Source organism: Cebus imitator, unplaced genomic scaffold (assembly GCF_001604975.1).
Source record: "Cebus imitator isolate Cc_AM_T3 unplaced genomic scaffold, Cebus_imitator-1.0 Scaffold291, whole genome shotgun sequence".
Classification (NCBI taxonomy): Eukaryota; Metazoa; Chordata; class Mammalia; order Primates; family Cebidae; genus Cebus; species Cebus imitator.
The window spans coordinates 1,707,031-1,731,314 of record NW_016107606.1 but is presented as its reverse complement, the minus strand read 5'-3'; positions in this window follow the sequence as shown (position 1 = coordinate 1,731,314).

Sequence of the window (24,284 nt, the reverse complement as noted above, 5' to 3'; positions counted from 1 at the left end):
TGAAAAAGATAGGTAAGGAACAGAGGTAAGAGGCCAGACCTGACTGGTATTGTACCATGTACCATTGGTATTGTACCAATAGTTAGAATCCTTTCAGCTGCACGTGATACACATCTGGCTCAAACTGGCTTAAACAATAGGGAATGTCACTGGCTTAGGCAAGGTGAAATTCGGAAGTGATGCAGGATTTGAGCGTGGTACCATCAGGGCTCCAGCTCTGTTTTCCCTGATTCGCAGCTGTGTCCTCCTCAGCAGAGAGAGAGATAAAGATCAATAGAGATATGGATGATAAAAATAGATACAGATGTAGCTGTAGGTATAACTATGCATGTAATATTACCAGGCTTTTCTATTCCTCTTTGTCCCCAAGATGTCTCTAGATTTGTCACTAGGCTTCTTCCTCTCCCCAGCTCTTTGGGACAGGTTCTGCTATCATCAGACTGGTTCCTTAGACTTCATGACATAAGGCAGCAGGGATAGATGAACAAAGGCCAGAATGAAGATGTAGTTTTATGGGAATTTTATAAAATTATAGAAAAGGAGAAGCCACAAGGAAATGAAGGAATTCAATGATTAGATAAGAGGAATATTTTTAAAAACACTTTTGTGGCATATGTATCCCCTTCCTAATGTTTGGGAAACAGTCTCTTCAATAAATGGTGCTGGAAAAACTGGATGCAGAAGAGTAAAACTAGACCCTTAGCTTATATCACACAAAAAATTTTAACTTAAAATGGGTTAAAAAATGTTAAGATTTGAAACTATAAAGCTCCTAGAAGAAAACATAAGGGAAAAGTCTTTGACACTGGTCCTGGCAATGTTCTGTTGGATTTGACACCAAAAGCACAGGCAAAAAAAAAAAAATAAACAAATGGAATTACATCAAGCTGCCGCACAGCCAAGGAAACAATCAGCCAAATGAAAAGGCAACCTACAGAATGGAAGAAAATATTTGCAAACCTTGTATCTGATAAAGGGTTAATAATCCAAAATATATAAGGAACTCACACAACAGCAAAAAAGCAAATAACGCAATTTAAAAATGGGCAAAGGATCTGAGTGGACATATTTCCAAAGAAGACATTCTAATGGCCGATAGATACACAAAAAGATGTTCAACATTCATCATCATCAGGGAAATGCAAACCAAAAGCACAGTGAGATATTACTTCACATTTGTTAGCCTGACTATTTTTCACAAAATAGGAAATATAACAAAAGGTGAGGATGTGGAGAAAAGGGAACCCTGGTGCACTGTTGATGGGAATCTTACGTTAGTACAGCCATTATGGAAAACAGTATGGAGACTCCCCAAAAAAGTAAAATTGGAACTTCCACATGATTCAGCAATCCTACTTATGGGTATATATCCAATGGAAAGGAAATCATCATCTCAAGAAGATACCTGCACTCCCATATTTTTTTCACAGTAGCCAAGACATGGAAAGAACCTAAACGTCCACCAGTACATGAAAAGATAAAGAAAATGTGGTACCATACGATGGAATATTATTCAGTTGCCATTTGTAGCAACATGAATGAACCTGGAGGGCATTATGCTAAGTGAAACATGCCAGACATAGAAAGATAAATACTGTACAATCTGATTCATCTGTGGAATCTGAAGCAGTCAAATTCACAGAAGCAGAGGAGAATGCTAGTTATGAGGGGTCGAGGGGAGGGGAAAATGGGAAGGCGATGGCAAAAGGTCACACAGTTTCAGACATGTCAGATACATAAGATCTGGACATCTGCTATACAGCACAGTGCCTGTAGCTACCAACATGGTACTGCACACTTACCATGTGCTGAGAGGCTGGATCTTATGTTAAATATTCTTACTACAAAAATTGAAAGAAGAGGAGAGAAAAGGCCAGGAGGAGAAGAAGAGGATATAAAGAAAAAGAAGAAGAGGAGACGACAAAGACAAAGGAGGAGAAAAGGGGCAAGAGGAAACCTGAGGAGGTGACGGATAGGTGTATGGCCTTAGTGATGGTGATGGTTACACAGGTGTATACTTATCCCCAAACTCATCAAATTGTATATATTAAATATGTAGTTTTCAAAAATAAAACTGTGTTTAATTTTTTTTAAACATTTGAGCAATTTAAATAAAGAACCTGAGTTGTTCTGAATTGACATTTTTGGGTTTTTAACTAAGTCCTTTGATTGCGACATAGTTCTGAGACTGGACTATGTGGGTCCTGGCTTCAGTAGGGTTACACACCACCCACAAACACACACACATGCACATGCGCATGCACACACCTGGCATAAGCTCAACAATCCTGTTTCCCATACCCTTTAGGGACGAGCTTGTCATGATCTGCTTCAATGCTGGCCTTGTCTAGGCATGTCAAAAGGAAAAAGACTGGAATTTCGGCAAGCCACTTTTTAAAGGTCATTGACCTCTGGTTTACCCTACAGTTCAAACCACAACTCAACCATAATACCGTAAATCATTATTATTAAAAGCAGCTTGGGTGCACTGTAAAGCTCTTAGATTTATAAGCAAGAGACACGGGCTGAAACTGCTGTTCTGTAGCTCACTAGCTGAGTGATCTCTACCATGTTTCTTAACATCCCTTTAACATCTGTTTAAAAGGCATAATAGTGCCTACTTTAATGAGTTACTGCAAAACTGCAGATTCCTCACATATATGAGTTTTACATGTAGAATATTCTTTGTGTATTTTTAAGACATCACTCATGGAAGGCAAATAGTAGTCCTAATGCTACAACTCCCTACGCATGGAAAACAAAGCTAATAAATAACTGTAATTTGTACCACAAAATCTGAAACATAGGCACATTAAATAAGGAAGCATTGTTGAGCAAATGAATGAATGAACCCAGTGCTCTAAACAGTCACTACCAATCGATCAGAGCTGGCTCTTGAGAAGATGCGCAACAGCTACCCTGGCTCCCGGCCTTTATTCCAATCTTTTCACAATGTGTGTAATTGATTGCTTACTCATGCCCTAGGGATCCACCACTCATTTTTGTAAACAAAACTTTACTGGAACACAGCCATACTCATTTATCTACATATTTTTTGTGGTTGCTTTCACGCTTGTGTGGTAGAGTTTAGTAGTTACAACAGGGAACCCTATAGCTCACAAAGCTTTATAATTTTAGCCTTCATTTTAAAGTTTGTGAATCCCAGCTCCAGACCATGACTACCTTCAAGGTAGAAGCTATATGCTTCATCTTCTTATCCCCAGCACCCAACAAACAGACATAAACGATAATTATTTTAATACATGTTGGGGACTCCAAGAATATCGATTACATATAAAATGATGAGTCACTGGAATTAACCATTCTGATTCTTATCTGAACTCTCAGGTACTGAAAACTAAGAAGTCCACTTTCATCCGGAGAAGGGCCATGGCAAGCATCAGAGGCCCAAGGACAAAATACCAAGTTGTGGCCTAAGACACTTGGAGTAAGGATATACAACTGAGGGCGAAAGGATACCCCAGCGCAAGAAAAGAGCATGGACAGAGCATGAAGGGGCAAGTCTAACGTCCAACCTGGTCTTCACTCTACGTCAGCTGGAAATGGGCACTGCCAAGTACAAGTCTTTTGGTTAAGAACCTCAAAGCATCCTCTGTGGACAATTTACATTAAAATCAACTGAGGAGTTTGCTCACATAAAAATGCCTAGTAATTATCCCAGACTTAAGACTGCATAAACCCCAGGGGTGGAGTCCAGGACTCTGCCTGGTTAACAAACCCCCCGGGTACTTTTCCTACCCATTCATTTTTACAACCACCAACTTCAAGAGTATGCCCTCTTCCCAAGTGAGAGTTCCTAATAAATATTTATTTCAGATGGCTCCCTTGTCACATATATTTTCATCTAAAGACTTAACAGCAATGCATTCTTCCTGAAGATCTGATTCTTATCTGTTGAGAGATGCTTTCACTGTGTCCACACAATGCCAAATACCTGCTCACCCCAACCAAAAATGCCAGGAGAAGGTTTGCCTCAATAAACTGGCCAGTCAGAAATTGATTGATGATCTAAGAGTCTCAAGAAGATGCAGGCCCAGGGAGAGACAAGGGCAGTGGGGGCAGTGTGCAATGGAATGACTGCATCTTATTGGAAAGTATCTTTTTCCCAAAAATAACCAAGATAAATGATTTGTGACTGTGACATAGGACAAAGGATTTCAGGATAACAGAGACGGCTGTGGAAAAAATGCAGCCAGTATAGTAAATCACTCTGTGAAGAAAACAGAAAGGAAACAGTTCAGAATGAGTGCCTCCAGAGATAAAAATCACCCTCTGAGATATTTCTGTGAAAAAAAAAAATCCTTTAGAAATATTGGGAAATAATTTATAGTAGGAAAAAAAAGCCAAATGGTCTTCCCACATGATAGCAAAGTATATATTTAACATGGGCTCATTATACCCTATTTACTATAAATTCTAACTAGGTTTTTCTTTGCTGCCAAGGTTTGTCCCCAAGAGTGTTAACTCTAAAGCCAACCCATTCTTCTCAAGGCTATAAACGTCCACGAAAGGGGTTAAGAAATGAAAATAGACTCCTCCCCCACTTGTGCCCATGAGACTCATTTCTAGACTTCAATGGCAGTCATTCATTACTTGTGTACCCAGAATTCTCATGCTACGTACCAACTATACCTACTAGAAGAATTCAGAAACTAGAATAATTCAGAAACAACATACACACCAAAAAGTTTTTCAAGAACTGCAAAATGAGTAAAATGGCATTGGGAAAACTAAGTAATCTTGTGAAAAAACAAATGATGTTTGATTCCCAGATCACTCCCTATACCTAAAAGTAGTTCAGACAAACCAAAGATCAAACCAGAAAATATGTAGCCATAAAGGTTCTAGTAGAAAACTTGGGGGAAAATATTATAATCTTATCATGGAGAAAGCATGTCTGTAACATAAAATTCAGATGCCAAAATGAAGTACAGATGAATTTTACTCCACAAAATTCTACATAAAGTAAAATACTGAAAGAAAAATCAAAGATAAATTACAAACTGGAGGAAACTAGGTGGCAATGCATATTATAGATCAAAGGCTATTTTTATTAATATACAAAGAGTTCTTAGAAATCAATAAGAAAGTCCAACTACAAAAGGTTGTCAAGGACATATATACTCACAGACAACTAAAATGGCTTATAGACACATTAAATTTATTCACTTTCCTTATAAGAGAAATGAGCATTAAAAGCTATACTGAAATACCATCTTTCACTGATCAGATTGACAAAGACCAAAAAAAAACCTGTAGTAACTTGTATTGAAGGCGGGAAAACAGGTACTTCTATACATTATTGATGGAAATATGAATTGACTTAACCTGTGAGAAAGGCAATTTGGTAATATTTATCAAAATTAAAAATGCACATATCCTTTAACCCAATAATTAAACTTCTAATGATTCATGCTGAAATTTACCTACACATGTGTACAACAGCCAGGGTCACCACTGTATCACTAATTATGATAGAAAAGTCTGAAACAACCTGAATGTCTATCAACAGAGGGCTAGTAAAAGAAATTATGGGGCCAGGTGAGGTGGCCTACGCCTGTAATTCAACACTTTGGGAGGCCAAGACGGGTCCATCATGAGTTCAGGTGTTTGAGACCAGCCTGATGAACATGGTGAAACCTTGTCTCTACTAAAAATACAAAAATTAGCCAGGCATGGTGGCATGAGCCTGTAATCCCAGCTACATGGGAGGCTGAAGTAGGAGAATCACTTGAACCCAAGAGGCAGAGGTTTCACTGAGCCAAGACTGCACCACTGCACTCCAGCCTGGGCAACAGAGTGAGACTCCATCTCAAAAGAAAAGAAAGAAACATAGAATATATTACAAAGTTACTAAAATTAAAGAGGTAGTTCTATATAACTATGTAGACAAAAGTTTAAATGTATATACTGAGTCTAACAGGTGCAAAATGATATACTATATATATGATTATATATCATCAAGTATTTCTGGCAGAAAAATTGAGAAACAGTCACCTGTGGAGAGAAGAACTGAGTGGTTGGAGAATAAGGGTGGGAGAGACGTTCTACTATACATATAGATGTACTTTTGAATTCTGAACCACAGGCATGTACTACCTATTCAAAAGGTATTTTTTTCATGAGCTACAAGAAAATCAGACAAATATCCAAACCCTCTCATCATATTCTAAAACGGTCCTGAACGCAGGTTTAGGCCTGTAGGATGTGAGTAGTATCATCAGGCAGGAAAATGTTTAAGATATTAATTAGCATTCTGCTTCATTTTTCCCTATTTCCCTTTCCCAAACACATATTGTGACCCTTAATAACTCCTTGCCTTAGGGTGTTTTGCAGGGTAGAAGGCAGAAGCTGCTTAAGTCAATGGTTCTTTCCATCTTTTGTAAAGCCTCAGCACTTTGAAGAGATTGGAGCAGGAAACTCAAAGGGAAGGAAAAGGTGTGCGTTTGAGGGTAACAAGAGAGTGACCAGGAAAGAGGAAAGTTTTTGTAAGCAGAAAGAGATGACATTTGGGCAGCACCAACAGCAAAGCTCAAAGGCTAAATATTTGGCAAGCTAAGGGAGTCTTAGCCCAGGATGCAAGAGCTTCCAAAGAGTCCTAAACCCCAGGAACCAGCAACTAAACGGCCAATGGAAGCAGTGAGAGCTGACCTCTAAGAGCCAATGAGGCCACCTGTATCTGACTCTATGAAAAAGCCTAGAATCTTGGGAGATCTCTGGTGGAGGCTAGTGGGTGGAGCACAGCAGGGAAAGTTAAAGGGACTCCCATAGGGTCAGGTTTTCCTCTAGTGATCGGAATGCAGGGCTTATAGTTGAATTACATAGCTGAGTTTGTGGGTGGAGATTCCTCCCCATTACATTGCATGGCACACTGTAACTCAGCTGGTGGACAGAAGATGCTCAATATATTGGTACCACTGCCCAAAGTCTTTGACAGCACCATATGGAAATATTTTTCTTTTCTCCTCCTTTTTTATTTGAGACAGGAACTCTTGCTTGGTCACCCAGGCTCGAGAGCAGTGATGTGATCTCAGCTCACTGCAACTCAACCTGCCAGGCTCAAGTGATCCTCCCACTGCCCAAGTAGCTGGGGCCACAGACTCACGCCACCACATCCAGCTAATGTTTTTTATTTTTTGTAGAAATGGGATTTCACCATGTTGTGCAGGCTGGTCTTGAACTCCTGAGCTCAGGCAATCCTCCCACCTCGACCTGCAAAGTGCTAAGATTACAGGCTTGATCTCTTTTCTACTGTGTTATGTACCTCTTCTTTTGTTTTTAATAATCTACTTCTGCCTGTTTATATCACTGTTTCCTCTCCTGGTGCCCAAGATACATACATACTAAGGCATGAGCAAGCATGGTTTGCCACAATCAGAATCACACAAAAATGAAGATGATCTCTTGAGCTTCCTGATTCTACACCCAGAATCTAAGTAATTTTCTCAAAACGGCTGCCTCTTCTCACTGGATTTCTCCATGAAGCTTAGGGAGATGTTAAGACTGAGGCAGACAGTGCAGACAACCCTCTGAGATGGCACAGGAGCCTTCTAAATGGGCGAGTTCTCTTTCCGCAAAGTATAAAACTGGTCTGTGAATCTGGCACCACCAGGCCTCTGAACAAGGGCTGAGGTCTATCTTCAGTAAGAGTCATCACAAGGAGACAGGATGAAGGCCAGTGAGGGGCACCAGCATCACTCATCAAATAAATGCTTTTTGGCTGTCTAAAGAAACATCATGGAGAGATGGGGAAGTGAGTAGGGAACTGAGACCCTGTGTGCAGGGAGACTGCTGCAGTGCTTAATGTGAAAGGTCATGAAAGGCCCAAAATCTCTCTCCAGAGGACTTGAAACAGCGCTCTAAAATCACACGGAGAAGCTTGCCTTTGCTAAGGCGGTGCCCCTCACACTGAGCCCCATGTTTGTCCTGAGGACTCTGTGTACGCTTTCTCCAGGACCCAAGAGTTTCAAGATTTTTTCATCATGTATTCTCACTTCAGTGATAATTTTTAAAGGAAAAAAAAGTTCCTACAGCTGTAAGAACAAAACTTCTCCTTAGCACCGACTATTTGCAGTGGAAAGTTTCTTAACCAAGAGGCAGCTGTCTTCTCTGGAGTGGAGATACTATTTTTTCTTTGAAAAGGGGCTATAAATTTAAAAAGAAAAAAGAGTGATCCCTCCCACACCCAGCCCAAGCCAGATAGGACAGCTTTTCTACCTCAGCAGCCTGGGAGCAAGCAGGGTGGGAGGCTACCGGTCCCCTTAAGCCTGAGCAGACTCAAGGTCACTGCTCACACCAAGACTAGAAATCTCATGGACCCATGACCCAGCCTCCAAGGCAGCCTCTGTGGCAGACAACTGCCCCGACTACAGCAGGGGACACCCCACAAGGTATTTCTGAGACAGACAGTCAAACAAGCCAGCACAGAGGATATTCCGGGAAGAGGACCTAAGTGTCACCTCAAATGTTCTGTGAAATAAATTGTTCTAAAACAAGCTACAGTGAACTGCCTACCTCCATCACCTTACCCTGCAGCGGGACACGAAACTGCACCAGAAATCAACTTCACAATTGAAGGAGAAATAGAAAGAGCCTAGGTGAGGAAAACAACACATTTGATCAAAAATTCAAGTCTGTGAAGGAAACACTAGAAGCACAAAATATTCCAGACATTTTGAGAACTGTATCTCCAAAAATGAAGCCAGTTCAACATTCAGCTGGGTTGCCTGTGGTTATATAACATGGCAAAATTCTACCAAAAACACATGGTATAAAAGTGGTAAAGAAAAAATTAGCCTAGGCACCGTGGCTTATGCCTGTAATCCCAGCACTTTGGGAGGCCGAGGCGAGCAGATCACGAGGTCAAGAGATCAAGACCATACTGGCCAACATGGTAAAACCCTCTCTCTACTAAAAATATAAAAATTAGCTGGGTGTGGTGGTATGCACCTGTAGTCCCAGCTACTCGAGAGGCTGAGGCAGAAGAATCACTTGAACCCAGAGGCAGAGGTTGCAGTGAGCCGAGATCGCACCATTGCACTCCAGCCTGGTGACAGAGCGAGACTCCATCTCAAAAAAAATAAAAAGAAAAAAAAAAGAAAGTGATAAAAATTACTGTCAGGGAAATGCAAAGAAAAAAAAAAGTGACCTTATTGAATAGACTATACCATTCTACTTCATGACAGTGTATCCCAGATTTATTCCTTGGCAAACGCAAGTTCTTTGGCACTGACAATATGGTGCTAAAGTGAAATGTAAGCACTGTCTGCCAGGGGAAGTACAACCGGAATAAACAGCAACCCTAATACTGGGAGGCAGGCTGAACATGCCCATGACTGTGTGTATGCCAGTCTTCAGTGGTATCCAGCTTAAGGGACCAAACATATCCTAAGTGTCACTTTGTATAAATGCCTTGTTTACAGAATAGAACTATATAGATTCCATAATATGAGGTGTCACTACATAAAAAATGTCTCCATAACAGTAATTGTGTTATGCCAATAAACATTGGCATATATATGCCACAATAAAACATTTCCATTACAGCCTCAAAAAAAAAGAAAAATATGATATATACAGAAAGAATATAATCTAGTCATAAAAAAGAATGAAATCCTGTTATTCATGGCAACATGGATGGGCCTAGTGGACAATATGTTAAGTGAAGTGTCAGGGACGAGAAGACAAATACCACATGTTCTCTCTCATGTATGGAAACTTTTTAAAAACATGCGTATAGAAGCAGAGAGTGGAATTGAGGTTTTTAGAGGCTAGGAAGGATGGGGAGGTGGGGGGATAGGGGGAGGCTGGGTAACAGACACAAAAGTAGATAGAAGGAAGGAGTTTCCATGTTCTGCCGCAACATAGGGTGGATATGGTTAGCTATAATTTAGTGTATATTTTAAGAAAACTAGAAGAGAGGATTTTGAATGTTCACAACACATATGATAAATGTTTGAGGTGATGGCTAATTACCCTGATTTGATGATTACACATTCTATACATGTATGAAAATATCACTCTGTATCCCATAGATATGCACAATTATTTTGTGTCAACTAAGAAGAAAAAGAAAAAAAAGGTCCACACATTACACAAGTTTTAGAAGTTCTGGTTTTAAGCATTGTCTTTTCAGGAAGGTGGGGTAAAATGTGAATGTTCCCATGATCTCCCATCAATTTCTTAGCACTGACTACTTAACACCCAGTCACGACTTTACGTCAGTGCCTGTGGCACCCCCCTAAACTTGAGGTCTCTGTGTGTTCCAACTGCCTGTGTGAACACCAACATCCCATGAGCCCCAAGTGTTAACTGGCCTCAGACTTCTGCTCTTCTCTTTCTAAACTAGATCTCTTTTTCCAGGCCTGCCTTCTCCCTGACTTCATCCAACACATCTTCTGTGCTATATACTTTACCACTTATCCCTAAACTGTTTGAATTGCTCGCTATTGATCAACCTATATTCCTCTTGTCTACCCAAGGAGACTGTAAGATCCTGTGGGTACACCCTGGAAAAGCACATGTCCTTAATAATAGTTTCTCTTATTTTCAACAACCACAAAGTACTTTCATGCATAGTCTCTCATTTTATTCAAACTTCAATCCTACTGGACAAATTGGACGTGAATTACTACAGACTTCTACCAAAATAAGGAAACTGAGGTCCAGAGAAGTTTGGTAATTGGATTTGAACGCATTAAATGAACTCACAAACATGCTAATAAACTCTATCATCTCCCAGCCTCCATACAGATCTGAGGGTCTGTTTGATCTTACATGATTTTCCTTAACACTGTTCTTCAAAGAAATAGTGGACATCCCATCCAGCAACCTCACTGCCTTGCCTTCATATTACTCATCCAGGCTGTAACTGTATAATTATTTCCTGATTATAAGCCTGATCCAAAGTGAGTACTTAATAAATATTTGCTGATGAATGAATTCTACCTCCTGCAACGACTCCACGTTTTAGTAGAGTGATGGCAAACCTGTTTTGCTCAATATCAAATCCTCATCCTAACTAGCACCTCACACAGAGCAAGCCTTTATGAAACATTTATTGATAAGCAAATGAATCAATCAATTAGTCAATGCCTAAATGCCCTACTTTGAAAAGCATCCATGAGGCCCACAATCAGATTTCTTTCAAAAATCTACTTTCTGTTAACCGCCCCCCCAAACCAGGGCAGTGAACCCAAAACAGAATAAAATCACTTCTAAGAAAGTGAACTGTTCCCCAGTTCCCAGTTGGGTCTGGCTGCTGGTGCGTCTCCCCCATTGACACTCTTTTCAGGCAGCGATTTCAGGTGATCACATTATCATCGACGGAATTCAATAAAGCAGTCGGCTTTCCCCCCAACCATGTTGATTTTCTATAATCCGTCTTGCAGCGGGAGCCCATTAACCAGTCAAACAAGGTTCAATTTCATCGGCATTGCCGCTTCAAGGAAACAGGTGGAGGGTTCGCACCAACGTGTGTGTAGTAAATTTAGTCTTTTAATAGGTTTGTTCTTTATTAGGTATTTATTTCGGGAGGCGAAGTCCTAATTAGATTAAGCGGAGAAGCTAAAAAGCTACGGAAACCCACAGAGAGATCCCAGAATCAGATGGATTTGGTTTAACTTTCCAGTTTTCCCTTTTTTTCCTTCAGTTGGCTGGAGAAATCCGCACGGCCATCTCCAGCCCCTCAGATAAGAGTTTGTGAAATGAAGCCCTGCCAAGGTTTTGTGTGAGGAAGTCACATTTGTCTTTCTCCTACGCAAAGTTATTGTGGGACTAGAATGGAGGGAAAAGCAGCTCCCCGAGCCAATGGTGAACCCAATTTACTGTGGCAGATGAATGTAACAAAGGTGGTGGTCTAGATGTTTGGCCTCAAGGCACAATTCAATTTTCAGCTGTTTCAAAGCTATTATGTCAAAGGCTGTTTGCATAAACATAAAGTTGCCGAGGTGATCTTGGGCAGGCGGGAGTGGAGACGTCTGCCCTCTACTGCTCAAAATGGAAATAGCGGCTGGACTTGCCCTCAACCCAGAATCAGGGCTACATCAAACCTCAGCTGTCTCCCAAATAGCAGGCCATCTCCAGAACCTTCTGAAACGTGTTCTCTCCAGCTTTAAAACCGGTTCTGTGTCGAGCAGGGAAATGCAGTAGACGGCGGATGTGATGAGTTGATGGATGATGTGGGAACCTATGAGAAAGCTATTTCCCTTCTTAAAATTTGAAAGAAAATTCCTTTCACCCGCCTATCCACCCACACGTATATATTTATATCATCGCATTGATATTTAATGTTTTTTTAACAAAGAAGAAACAGACGATGACTCACAGGAAACAAATCAATACATTTCAGAATGGGCTAAAAATGTCACCATAAAAATTGCTTAATGTTTATGAGGGCAAGTGTGGGGGCATATCGTCTCAGTTTCATGTAAGAATTTAGTGATTTCTTCATGTTTCTCCTCTCTTTGTTCTTTTATTTAATAAAAACTGTGCCAAGCTATATGGTAAGCACCTTACACTCTCAGAGAGACACCGATAACCTGTAAATATTCCTTCCAAATACAGATCTTTTTTGGTGAAATACAGCACGGGCCACTGCTTGGGGGGATTTTTCAGATGGGGTTTCCAAAGAGGAAGGTCAAATGCAAAGACGGGGAAGATGTGGTCCGAGGAACACGCATGTAAAACCCAGTCGGACCAGAACCAAATATGGAGCAGAAAAACACCCATCAGATAAAACTGATCCCAAATGGCACAGAATAAATCCCCAATTTGGTTTTGTAAACTAATGTTCCTATATCCAGAGTTATCCTTAAAATGCTTTATATTCTAAAATGTCCAATCTTTGTTCATTACTGGACACAAGATATTCCCTCAGGACACCCAGGTACCCAATAAGGCCCTGGCATCAAGACTGGATGATATAAACAAACACATGATGTTCACAGTCTAGCGAAGTTTATAGTTCAGTGAAAGAGACTGGCATTCATCAGATAGCACAATCCAGCCATTAGTTACAAAATGAAGGTGATTAAAAAATGGTGCTAATAGGCCAGACACGGTGGGTTCATGCCTGTAATTCTAGCATTTTGGGAGGCCGAGGCGGGCAGATCACCTGAGGTCAGGAGTTCAAGAGCAGCCTGCCCAACATGGTGAAACCCCATCTCTACTAAAAATACAAAAATAGCCGGGCATGGTGGTGGATGCCTGTAATCCCGGCTACTCAGGAGGCTGAGACAGGAGAATCCCTTAAACCCAGGAGGCGATGGTTGCAGTGAGCCAAGATCGCACCATTGCACTCCAGCCTGGGTGATAAGTGAGACTGCATCTAGAAAAGGAAGAAAGAGGAGAGAAAGAGAGAGAGAAGAGAGAGAGAGAGAGAGAAAAGAGAGAGCGAGAGAGAGAGAAAGAAAGAAAGAAAGAAAGAAAGAGAAACAGAGAGAAACAAAGAGAAAGAAAAAGAAAGGAAAGAAAGAAAGGAAAGAGAAAGAAAGAAAGAAAGAGAAAGAAAGAAAGAAAGAAAGAAAGAAAGAAAGAAAGAAAGAAAGAAAGAAAGAAAGAAAGAAAGAAAGAAAGAAAGAGAAAACAAAAATGGTGCTCATAGGACATGTTTAATAGGATACCTGCACTCAGAAAATCCCTATTATGGCAAAATAATTTTTTAAAAATCTACTTGTTAGTTTCTTCATTCTAGCCATGTCTGAGGTCTTCATGTGGTTTTCTCATTGAATCTTCACCACACCCCATGAAGTAAGGATATTGTTATCCCATTTTACTGATGAATAAACTGAGGTTCAAAGAAGTAGCATAACTTGTCCAAGGGCATACAGCTAGTAGATGGCCCATATCTGTCTAAGTTCAAACTCAACACACTTCACTGCTTTCTACTTTTCTAGTTAGCTAACGCAACTATTCTAGAAAATTAAGTCAATGAGTTTGAGAATCAACACATTCACATTCAGCAGAGCTAGTGTATTAAAGTTTCACAAGCAAAAAAGAGTTAATTATTTTTAAGAAATGGAGGAATGGGTGCCGACAGCTGAAGCAGTTAGTAGGCAAGCGTGGTTTCTAAGGCCAGATTGCTTGGGTTCAAATCTCAGAGCTACTAGTTACTATCTGGGTGACACTGGGGCAAGCTTCTTTATCGTCCCATACTTACGTCTCCTCATTTGTGAAATGGTGATGATAATAACAGGATTTACCTTGTGGGGTTGTTTGTGTATTTGATGCACTTAGAACAGTATTTAGAAGACAGTATATACCCCACAGGTGCTTCTGCATTTTGGATTTATGACAAAAGCACAGATGATAGTCTACCTCAAGGGGCTCTTGGGAAGAGCCCAGAACTGTGTAAGAGATATATAACCGTTGAATGAAATCCTTCCCTGGCTGCGCATGACTGGGAAGGGGGCTTGGTGGCCACAATCACCCTGATGGCAGCAACCACTGCTTTAAGATGCACCAGGCACAGGTCCCCATCTAGATGGTCAAGGCCAAAGCCTTTGGTCTAACTAAAGAATGGCCTCATGTTACACAGTAATTTGCATTTGTTAGCTAAGCCTCCAATGTTGGGATTCTGCAGAGCTGCTCTATGTGGAAAAAAAAAACAATTAAATCACAAAAGGCAAGGGGTTCTTTGGTTTCTTCCCACATTCCCAGTGGGCTGCCTTACGCCCCACACAGAAACAGGAACTCAGGCCGTGAGTGAACTTGTGTCTTCCCAGTTGGTACATTAAAGGATAGGAAGGCAGAACAGACTAGTAATTAGGGACATGAAATTCGAAGGCAGGAAAAATTGCGATCAAAATTCAGTTCTACTAATTACATGGAGATGAAAACAGTATTTTTCTTACAGGTTTGATGAAGAATGAAATATGATAGTATAAAAAAGTGCTCATCACTTAAAATAACATAAAAATAATAACAGCCAGTATTTATTGAGTGCTGACAGTGTTGTGAGCCTTCTGTATCACATTTATGCCTCACAATGACCTAGTACAAATGTGGCTATTAGTCCCATTTTACAGGTGATGTTTGGGATAACTGAGTAATTTGCTGCTACAGTCAGGATTTAAAGTCAAGTCTGACTGGGGCCAGGACATAATTTTCTGTAAATGATAGCTGTTACTTCCATTTGTGTCAATTCCTCAATTATTCAAACCATTAAATTTATGTTTTTAATTTTGTGGGTATATAGTAAATTATGTATTTATAGGGCACATGAGATGTTTTGATACAGGCATGCAATGTGTAATAATTACATCATGGGAAATGGGGTATTATCCCCTCAAGCATTTATCCTTTGAGCTGCAAATAATCCAATTATTCTCTTTTAATTATCTTAAAATGTACACTTGGATGGGTGCAGTGGCTCACGCCAGTAACTCTAGCACTTTGAGAGACCAAGTCGGGCAGATTACCTGAGGTCAGGAGTTTGAGACCATCCTGGCCAACATGGTGAAACCCCATCTCTAATAAAAATACAAAAATTAGTTGGGCGAGGTGGGGCATGCCTGCAGTCCCAGCTACTTGGGAGGCTGAGGCAGAAGAATCACTTGAACCTGGGAGGTAGAGATTGCAGTGAGCCAAGATCACGCCACTACACTCCAGCCTGGCAACAGAGCGAGACGCCATCTCAAAAAAAAATGTACAATTAAATTATTGTTGACTATAATCACCCTGTCTGGCAAATACTAGGTCCTGGTCATTCTTTCTAACTACTTTTTGTACCCATTAGCCATCCCTACCTCCCCACTTCAGCCCCCTCACAGTCCTTCCCCTGGTAAACATCCTTCTATTCTCTATGTCCATGAGTTCAACTGTTTTGATTTTTAGATCCCACAAATAAGTGAGAACATGTAACGTTTGTCTTTCTGTGCGTGGCTTATTTCACTTCACATAATGATTTCCAGTTCCCTCCATGTTGTTGCAAATGACAGAATCTCACTCTTTTTTATGGCTGAATAGTACCCCATTGTGTATATGTACCACATTTTCTTTATCCATTTATCTGTTGGACACTTAGGTTGCTTCCAAATCTTAGCCATTGTGAACAGTGCTGCCACAAACATGGGAATGCAGGTATCTCTCTGACATACTGATTTCCATCAAATATTTCATCTGTGCCTTATTTGTGAATCCAGGGCCTGTGAGGAAAAACAGGCAGGATAACACATGGTTCTTACCTTCATGGAGATTTTGGTTTTATTGTTTAGACAAGGCACAGAACCTGATGAATTACCGCTCCTATATCCACACCCTCCCAGGTATAACTAGGGTCCTTTACATATTGATATTCAACTTTCTCCCTCACAGCGGACTCCCAAACACTGTATCTATACTACACGAAGTTAATGTCATTCACCATCCGTACATTAGTTAGGAGTTCTGAAGATAATTCAAGGTGTTTGGGGTATCATGGTGAAAACATATATTCACCACTCTGTGTGCTTAGCATGGGTATCTACTATATCCCCCCAGGATCTATACATCCTTCTCCAAATGACAGTATCTCAGCTTAGCTCTAGAGCCTTCCATTCTCAGTCCATGAACTTTAGGAAAAGTTCCTCTCATTCCAGGCTCCAGCAGGAAGGGGTTCGTGTGCACTAATGTCACCTTGGCCAATCAAAAAGTGCATTCTCCAAGCTAAACAACTGGTTCAAGCCTGGGCTTGTAACCTAATCAGCACCAAAGATGCTTTTTCTGAGAGTGATGGGAGAAAAGCATCGTGTTTTCCCGGGCTCTGCCAGCAGCAAGGAGAATTTGAGTCTAGAGCTTCCAGGGCCATCTCAAGGAACCTAGGAATGAAGCCAGCATGCAAGAGACACAGCTGAGAAATGAAGAGAAAGCGAGTCCTCATGATATCACTTGAGCCACTATGTCACTCCTGAGGCATACCACTGGAGAAAGACAGTTTGCTTTTCCATAGAAACCTCTTCTCCACTTAAGCCAGTCTGAATTAGGTATGTATCACTTTCAGCCAAATTAACCTGTACATAGAGTGCTCTATAGATATAATGCATATTATTAATAGTAGATGTGGATACTGGCTGTAGATACTTATTATCATCTGTATCATTGGCACATCCCTGTGAAGTTTCTCTCAGGAGTTGGGAGGAGTTTCTAAACAAATCAAATGAGCAAAATCTACATCAAAAACTGAGTATAAACAAATTCCACTAAGCCCTGACTCCAGCAATGCAAAGCATGTTGACTTCAGCATCCAACAGGTATAAACTTTATATTCATAAGACAAGATCATGCAAGACCAAGACTTCTGTGTGCAATTTATGTTGAACCAGAAGTAACTTAATTTCTTATTCCCCAAGCAACTGATTTGAGAAAAGCAAAGCCTAGAATCTACAGAAGCTTCCTTTTCAGGAATGCAGACAGTGTGAGTGAAAGCAGTCTGTTTTGTTTTTTGTTTTTTTTTTTGAGACGGAGTTTCGCTCTTGTTACCCAGGCTGGAATGCAATGGCGCGATCTCGGCTCACCGCAACCTCCACCTCCTGGGTTCAGGCAATTCTCCTGCCTCAGCCTCCTGAGTAGCTGGGATTACAGGCATGCGCCACCATGCCCAGCTAATTTTTTGTAGTTTTAGTAGAGACGGGGTTTCACCGTGTTGACCAGGATGGTCTCGATCTCTTGACCTCGTGATCCACCCGCCTCGGCCTGCCAAAGTGCTGGGATTACAGGCATGAGCCACCGCGCCCGGCAGCAGTCTGTTTTTAAACAGGATGGTTGAGAAATTTGCTGATGTGTTTTTTCCTTCCTGTTTTTTTTCTCTTTCCTTTTTCTTGTATCCAATCATGGGCTGAGCCATGTGCTTTCTTGCCTAAGGGAAGGTCTGTAAACTGAAAAACGCTTTCTTCCCTGGGTTTTGTTTTCGAAAGGCTGCACTGGTCACTGTGGCAACCTGGTGGCCTCTAGGTATTTTACTTTGCCCTACACAGAGTAATTTTAAATGAGTAAGCCAACATTTAATCCAAAAGAGATGACTCATTTTAAAAACCTAGGTTTCTGGCTTTTCTTGGAAAATCAGAAGACACAGCAGCACAGGTCAACATGACTGACAGCATTTCACCAGGACTGAGTAGCAGTCTCTTTAGTTGCACCGAGTGCTTTATAATGTTCCAAGCCCCTGTGCTCACTTCCATTCCTACCTGGCCTCTGCCGGCACTTGAATTTGCAATTCTTCATCTAAACTTACAGAAGAGAGTAAGCCAGGATCCCTAAGAGATAGGAAACTAGAGTTGGAGACTAGAGGAAATTCCTCTAATGAAAGTAAGAGAAGTAAGGTTTTTCAAGATTAAGAAGGATATTCCCAAAGGCTGAGAGAGAAGACAAGAGGGATTTTGGACCTGAGCAGCAGTGACCCAAGGTGACTGGCTGGTTGTGTTCCAGAGAAATAGCAAGACTTCAGCAAGGAATGGTTACGTAACTCTCTACTTTGACAGCGATTTTCTTATTCCAATTGCCGCACAAAAGCAGCAGGACAGGAATCACACGTCATAGAACGGGCTAACGAGTATCTCAGCATACAAGGCTCACTGATAGTCTATGACCTGGGGCCCTCCCAAATCCTTTGACTCTACTGCAGACACCTTTAGCCCTTCTGGGGCTGGGGGAAGAGATGGTCTCTGGAACTAAGCAAGACTGAAGTTCTCACCCACCACGGAATGGGGGATTGCGTTGTTTTAAAAGAAAAAAAGAGTACAGTATTTCTTGAGCATATGAGATTGAGAACTGCTACAATTTCAAAGTGCTCCAGTAATTCACAAGCATACCTCCTTACCCCAACCAAAAAAAAAAAAATTCTTCCTCCCTTGGTTTTGCTCTGGTTTTTTGCTTTGTTTTCTTTTTAAACACTTCTGGGTGGGTTTTCTCAGAGGCCATTCCTATCTGGCCTGGCCCTAAGGCTGCCACGGCCTTGGCCTACAGAAGCCTGGGTTTTAGAATGTCCGTAGTCTCAGGATGTTTGGAAGTTTTTGTTGCTCTGACCTGGACACTGTGATCCCGACACAGAGCAACAATCCCCACATTCCTCGCATACTGGACAGAGCACAGTTGATAGCGTCTTCGCTGACAATAGAGTTCATCTCAGGCAAGTCTGCATAATGGGACGACAAGATACACCCTGTGGTCTCTCTAGAAGTGAGAAGAAAAGTACAGTTTTCTCTGGCTGCTCAGGAAGCAATGTTTTCATGTGGGCGTCGAGAGCACCAGCTTTAGAGTTAGACAAACCAAGGTCGGATCCCGGCTCTGCCACTTAATGGCTTTTTTTTTAACCTTAGGCAGCCTCAGTTTCTTCAAAATAATAGTGTGTGCCTCTCAGATCTGTTGGAAGGATTCAATGAGATAATGCATAGAAACTGTCTAGTTCAATACCTGCTCATAGTAAGAACTCGACAAAGAGTTAGCTGTTAAAATAATAATTATTAATGGAAAACAGCTCAGTCCCCCTGGGAATACAGAACTTGGATAATGAAACCAGCTAAACCAACATCTGCCTAGTGATTTCATCTATAGAACATACATTAAAGAAAACAAAGGACACAGCACCAGCACGTGGCTGTTCCAGACTCTGCTAAATCCAATGTAAATATTGATTTTCCCCTCACTGCCCATAGGAGAGAACCAGAGCTTCGCTGCACTCAAGGAAGATGGAAGCCAATAGGTATAAGGAGTCTAGGAAAGGAATTCCACAGGGCTCATTGTCAGCTGTTCCAGAGAACAAGAAAGAGCCACGCAGAAAGAAAAGATTAGCCTAAAAGCAAGTTCAGCCAGGGGAGCAAAATGGTCAGGCCAGAGCCATTGAACGAAATTGTGAAGACCAAGGTTTTGTTCTGCCTTTTGTTATTCTCTTTCTTTTTGATATACAGGTATTGATCAACTTACGACCTATGCAACTTACGACCATTCGACTTTACGACCACAATCGCTAGCCACGACTGCTCCGCGTCAGGCAGCGCAAACGTTGCCCAGCTGGGCGTACGACAGTGCGGACCAGCTTCCGGCAGCACTACCATCTCCGCATGCATATAGCCTACTCAACTTATGACCAAACCGTGTTATGACCAGTCTGTCAGAACCAATTGTGGTCGTAAGTCGAGCACTAGCTGTATTAGGGCATACCCTCCTGGCGAAGCACCCAGCAATTCATGCTGTCCTCTGATGGCCAGGTCTGGAAGTCAGCGACGTTCTCTCGAGCAACCTCATAGAACATCCTTCTGTTCCCCATCTGAACCTTCAAGGAACATCCATCCCCATTCCCCATCAAAACCTGCCACGTGTTCCCTTTGCTTCAGATTCTGCTACCATCTCACTAATCTGAAAAATTCATGTATTTTAAAGTATTATGGGAGGATGGAGGTTTACTCCACTACCACTTCTATTGAATCTGCTTTTTTTTTTAGATAGAAGAAAAGGCATAGAAGTTTTCACTTTAATATGGATGCACAGAGAAATCATCGGAGAATAATCACCCAATGGGGTACAGAATAACCTAATGGGGTTCAGAAGTTTAAATACCCTTTTTCGTAGGGGAGGAAGGAGATGAAGAATGCAGACAATTCTTTTGAGGAGCAGCAAATGATTATTAGGGAATATGAATGAACAGAAATTAACTATAGATTCTCTTTGAAATTTGAATGAGCCCCCAGTGGCAGCCATTATCTTCTGAAAAAGTCCATCCAAGTGTGATGGCATTCTTCAGTCTTCTTTTCTAAGATAAATAATGAGATTTCAGGGAACCGAGGAAGGTAATCGTGTTTCTTTGTTTGGTTGGGGGGTGATGGGAGGCGGACAAGATTAGAGGGACCTTGACTCTGAGGCCACTTCTAAGGCCTTTCAGCACGTCCGGACTTCAAGGTATCATTTTCTGAGCCCCCACATTACCCTGTCTGAAACTTCCCTAGAAGTTCATACTTTAAAAGGTGAGTTAGTGGCTGTGCAGAAAAGAGTTAACAGCCAAGTGGCAAAGGATCCCATTAAACCAGTCCCCTGTTTCTAGAAATAGGTCAGTTCAATTAAACAGTCGTGTTTCCTTTCAGGAGATGGTGATGCAGATGGGCTCCCAAAGCTAGGCCTCTGTATATAGTGCAGGCAAGCAGATCTTTAATCCGAGGCCTTTCTATAGAAACAGAAGAACAACAAAGGTGAAGGCCCAGAGTAGCTAATATGATTTGGATCTGTGTCTCCTCCAAATCTCTTGTTGAAATGTGATCCCCTTTGTTGGAGATGGGCCTGGAGGGAGGTGATTGGATCTTTAGGGTGGATCCTGCATGAATGGCTTAGCACCATCCCCTTGGTGATGCATGAGTTTTCACTCAGTTCACAGGAGATCTGGTTGTTTAAAAGAATCTGGGACCTCCCCCTTCTCTCTCTCGTTCCTGTTCTCACCATGTGACGCACCTGCTCCCTCTTTGCCTCTGCCATGATTGGAGGCTTCCTGAGCTTCACCAGAAGCTGAGGCAACCTAGTGTCATGCTTCCTGTACAGCCTGCACAACCACGAGCCAAATAAACCTTTTTTCTTTATAAATTACCCAGCCTCGGGGATTCCTTTATAGTGACACAAAAAAGGACCACCACAGTAGTCTATAAACTGGTTTTTCTAGAGTTTCTGAAGCATCTTCAGTTGTCATAGGCAGGCAGTGACAATCTGACAGAATTTCCTGGTCTGTAGCTCAAATCAGATGTTCCAGTTGAGAAAGAAAAGTGTCTCAGAGCAGTGTGAACAATGTGAGTAAGCAAAATTGATCAGGCCCCAAGTGACAGGAGCATGAGACTTCAGCCTGGTCCCCCACAGCCATGCCCGGGGGTAATTGTTTAAGGCATTTTGTTTTTTCTTTCCTTCCCTGTAGTTCCCAGACTAGCTGATAAATTACCCAAAATGTTACCACAAGTTGCACAACGTGACCCTCACCCATTATCTTCATGTTCCTGGAATTTGTGATACAAAGAACAATGTACACCAAATCGATGGCTTATGTTGTTTTAATGAACCGATGTAAATTCTTGATAAACAACTTAAGAACTGTCCCTGTTTTTTTCTCTCAAAGCTCACTTGGAAGTTCTGCTAATTGGAGGATATATTCAGGGCAACTTGAATTTATGTCTTCCAGGCTGCAGTCTTCAAACTTGACCCAAATAAACTCTCTACTTATATTAATTTTGCCTCAGTTTCTTTCATTAGGTCAACACAGTGGACTGAGTCGTCCATCCATCGACAAGCACAAAGGCTGCTTACGTGTAAGTTGCTGCGATGATTTCTCCCAAAGTTTATATAAAGTTGTCTAGCTTCAGTTTGTAGGGCTTTTAAAAAAAGTTTTAATATCTAATATCAAATCTGCATTTTCATAATTTTCTTAGTAACCCCAAGAGCTATTACACCTACCTCACAAGTGACTAAGACTTGCTGTAAAGTGGACAGCCCTAGAATCACAGTTTGGTTATAAACTGTGAGGTGCTCCATAAACATGGCAAGGCACTTGCTTTATGAGACAAGCATTGTTTTACACCCCCAGGCAGGATGTTCCTTAGCTCTGTGTAGGCAAAGCCTCCCACTTCCTTCTTCCCACCCCAAACCCCTCAACTAGGCTGAGCCCCAGGCTTACAGAGACTGCAAAGAAGGCAAACTTGGCCTAGCTACTGATCTCCTGTCAAGAGAATCCACAGCCCACAGAAAAATGCCACTTGTGAAGTCATCTCTCTCTGGTCTTCTCATAACATGCAAACATCTATGAAAAGATACAGGAGAATTTCCTCTGGAATTAACATCTAAGCTTTGAATTAACATCTAAGCATTTATTTCTTTATAATGTCATCTGGGACTTCTCAGACCCTTTAAATCTAAAGAGGATTGCCTTAAATTCCCAATTCTTGTGGTATGGGGGAAGCCCTACAACTCCCCCAAGATTCCTGTGATTTCTGGGAGCTTACTCTCTCTTACCTGCTTTTCCCTGGCTCCCAAGTCCAGGGGATTCTCTCTCCTCTCCACTAAAGGCACCCAGCTGTGAAGTTCAACCCCTCCTCAGGTTGCTCCCAAAGAATCCACTCAGAGAGCTAATGGCGAACAATGAGGATTTAACTGAAGATCTCACAGAGAACACAGTGTGTGCCTTTCAGCAGGACACATGAGAAGTCACATTGAATGACCTCTATTGACTGACCCACTGGAAGAATCCATGCTACCCATGACCTTGTACAACTTATAACCAATGCCCAATCTGATGCTCCAACTCGCTTGTGGCAATTGTGCTGCTCTGGTGATTATGTAATTCAATTCAGTATAAACAAGCAGACAAAAATAGAAGTACAAAAATACAGCTCTCGTTTCTATCAAAACTAAGTTGAATGCTTTGAACAGACTTAGGGTGAAATTACTGTCAGGTTCAATCTTTGGGGGAAAAAAAAGATAAGGGGATAGGCGTAAACCTCTGGAAGGATTCTGTCCTGAGATTACTTCTCCAGTTTTTATTTTTTAAGTTGGTGTTCCAATTTAAAAAAATAATAATAAAAACTGGAATTCATAATGTCTTATAGATGGAGGGCCTGCTGCAAGAAATTCCAACAGCAGACACCGGCCAGAAAACAGACCTTGGCCAGACATCAGATGATGAGTAAAGAACACATACTTTATGTGTCTCAGGTTAAAATAAGACATGTAAATATGTTTTTTATGATATCCTGATCTAACCTTTTGTTTTCATTAACTATGCTACTGCTCCTGTCACATCTGATTAGAAGGCTTCTGCTAGTGTTAATTCATCATTGACAGTGCTGTTTTCAAAATCCCTTCTCAGGCACCCCATCCCCAGAATGTATCCTACCCAACTCTTTCCCCACCCAACACCCAGCTGCCCCCCTAATTTCAGATCTTTGCCCCTCTCTGTCATACAGAATCAGCTAGCACTCTTTCACTCCAACTCTCAAAATTATAATCAGAAAACCTCACCAGGGTTTTCACTCAGCAGGAAAATGATAACATTGAACACTAATGTGGTGCTCGCTTTGTGCCAGGCTCTGCTCTAAGTGCCTTATATTATATATGTTAATGTAGCAATCCTATGAGATCGGTAGCATTTTACAAAGAGTGATCTGATACACAGAAAGGTTAGTTAATTTGCTCATAGTCACAGAGCCAGTAAGTAGCAATTGCACCCAAGATCCCATGGTCTTAATCATGCTCAGATGGCAAAGATTTTCCACGTCTTTGCTATCCTCCCCTGTAAATGGCAGTTTAAAAACTACAACAAACAAAAA